The sequence below is a fragment of the Triticum dicoccoides genome, chromosome 2A (assembly GCF_002162155.2).
Source record: "Triticum dicoccoides isolate Atlit2015 ecotype Zavitan chromosome 2A, WEW_v2.0, whole genome shotgun sequence".
Classification (NCBI taxonomy): Eukaryota; Viridiplantae; Streptophyta; class Magnoliopsida; order Poales; family Poaceae; genus Triticum; species Triticum dicoccoides.
In genome coordinates, this window is record NC_041382.1 from 184,478,788 (window position 1) to 184,481,794 (window position 3,007).

The window sequence follows — 3,007 nt, forward strand, 5'->3', positions numbered from 1 at the left end:
CATCCAATCGATCGGCTTCAGTTAGCAGTAGTAGCGAAGGAATCGCTCGATCGGGTTCAGTTAACAGCCATCGATCGATCGCTCGGGTTCAGTAACGTGTAGCCTGCAGTGCAATCACTCGGGTTTAGTTAGAGCCCAACGCCTCGCTCGGGTTTAGTTAGAGCCAACGCCTCGCACACATGCGCGTACGTGTACGAGAGAAACGTGCATCGCTCGGCCCCCGATCTCCCACCATAACTGGGAACTCCCCGAAATTTTCCTCTCCCTCGCTTCTACCACGGTTTTTTCCGTCATGGACGGCCCAAAGAATGTCATGCAGCTGCGTCTCCGGCCCGCCCAGAACAAAAAGCCCATTTTCTGTCATGATTTTTTGTCATAGAAGTAGGAGCCCACCACATCTATGATGATACCGAGTTTTGTCACAATTATCATCATAGAAGTGTCATATGTATGACAGAAAAAAAAATTCGTTCGGCCCAAAATGTCACGGATGTGTCTTTTTTTTATAGTGCATGTGCCCTGTGGCAAAGAACAGTCGGACTGCCGCAATAATCGTGTCCTTCAAAATCGCCAAGTTTCTTTGATAAAACCTTGATGGGAATCCATCTGGACTAGGGGGCTTCAGGGGACCTATTTGAAATAGAGTGTCGCCTATTTATTATTCAGTAAAATCCCTATAAAGTGAGTCATTCATTATCAAGACAATTATCTCATCAGCATTCAAAGAAGGATCTATGGTGAACAAGTCCTTAAAAAAGGAAGTGGCCGTTAATTCCATGACCGAGGGTGTAGTTTGCCATGCACCATCATCATCTTTCAGTTTTTTAATCTTGTTCTTCCTGGCTCGCCAAACGAATCTACTGTGGAAAAACTTCATGTTTCAATCATCCTCTTTGAGCCAGCTAATACGAGATCATTGCAGCCATAGGAGTTCTTCTTTATATAGCGGTTCATTACATACTATCTGACAACCTTCTTATCTCTGGTGGATCTCCACTGGTCTGCACTAGGTGATCCAGTTTTTACGCGTGCATTCAAGGTCTCTCGGGACATTACCAAATTTCCGTCTACTCCATCCTTGCAATTTATCCATCACTTGGTTCAGTCCTGCTGTGTTTGCTGCTAAATTACCTGTAGTTTGTGTGGCATCCCATGCTTGCTGGATCAATACATGCAGCTCACCTACATGCCCCCAAAAAACTTCATACTACCTCGGTCATTGCCTTGAAGGTAGTGTTTCCTCTCTCTGCAGGTGGACAAGTAGTGGTAGGCGGTCCGAACATGGAGAAACCAAATGGACCACACTAGTGTCTGAGAAAATTTCCCTCCATCGATCATCAGCTAGAGCACGGTCCTACCTCACTTTCACGTTTGCTCTTCCACTCCTATTATCATAAGTGAACGGAGCTTCGGCAAACCTAAGATCATGGAGCTCACAATCTTGTACAACTTAACGAAATGCTGCAATTTGGCCAGCGGGGGCGTGGGGTGGCTGACATATGCTCACACTGCCACATAGCTTCATTAAAATCCCACATGAGCATGCATGGGAGGTCGCTTGACGCTCGGAGATCAGACAAGATGGTCCATATCCGGCGACGGTTTTCGGTACGCGATCCATAGAAAATTCCACCATGCTCAAGTTTAGTGTAAAAAAGGAGTATCCACCTCTTGTCCATTTGCTGAATCACGTACTGCATCCAAAAAGTGTACATTGTAAACACTAAACAAGCAGCAACACAACTCCAACTAAGAATTTAATGAAATTAAATAACTGAACGCATCATGAGCATAACTGAACTACAAATGTCCAGCCATACAAAAACTGCAAAAATGTGCACCGCCAAAATTCAATTAACTAACTGCAGAAACTGAAATTTTATCATTACAAAAGTTGCAACAATTCTTGTGCATGACCATAAGCATAACTGAATTGCAGCATTGAGCTAAATGCATGACTGAAACTACACTGCAAACGATATTGAGCATAACTGAACTACAAAGTTCAGAATTTATCACTAAATTGCTTCTGACACAGTCATCTTCAAGAGCACAAAAGAGCTTCATTTAAGTATACACAGGCATTAGCCACTACATTCATCGAAGAACCCTAGGCTTAAACCCCTACTTTATCAGCCAAAACAAGTACTTTATCGCCCAAAACCCTAGCCTAAAATCATTGCCTGAAACCCTAGCTTTACTGCCCTGCAAGAACAATAGGCAAGCACTAGCACTAGAAGGCCTTGTATCAACCTCGAATCAGATCGCTTACCGGTGTTGTGAACAACGAAGAAAGAAGGCAGACGGAGAATAAAGCAGAGTAGATGGAGGCAGAAGACTAACAATAGTCGGGAGGGAAGACGCCCAACGGGCGGACGAGATGAGCGGAGGGAGGCGCCTCCATACCCCCGGTGAACTCCGGCGACGACGACGTGGTGGCTGGCATCATCAGCAGTCGCCACTCCTGTCGTCCCCGAAATGACAGAAGGTGGTCGCGGGGGAACGAACGGATGCAAAGAGAAATTGAGACAAATTTAACTCAGGTGGTGTGTACTGCGGGTTAATTAGCGAAAAAGGCAGGAGGGGATCTGCAAAAGTGTCGCGATGACCAGTTCCGGCCACCTGGGCACCACTTGTCGTTGTCATTGGCCTAGGACCAAATCATCACATCTAGTGCAAGTTTGAGGACGGTGGGGTGTCGTTTTGCAAGTTCTTGACTAAAATCATCAGATTTTGGACAAGTTATAGGACTTGGGGTGCTTTTACTTGCGGTTTGCGAAAAAAATGGACGTCCAGTCCACAACGGTCTTCATTGGATGACAAAAGTTAACAAAAGTGGTCTGGAAAAACAATCCGGATATATACCGGAGCTTTCAAAGTCTCCTTTGGAGATGCGCCAAGGGGAGGAAAGGAAGACGGGGCGGCGCTGTGGCAAGGCACAACAAGCAATAAGGCGGTGTGAAGTAGTAGATCACCATGATTGGTTGTGAAGTAAACAATGCACCCC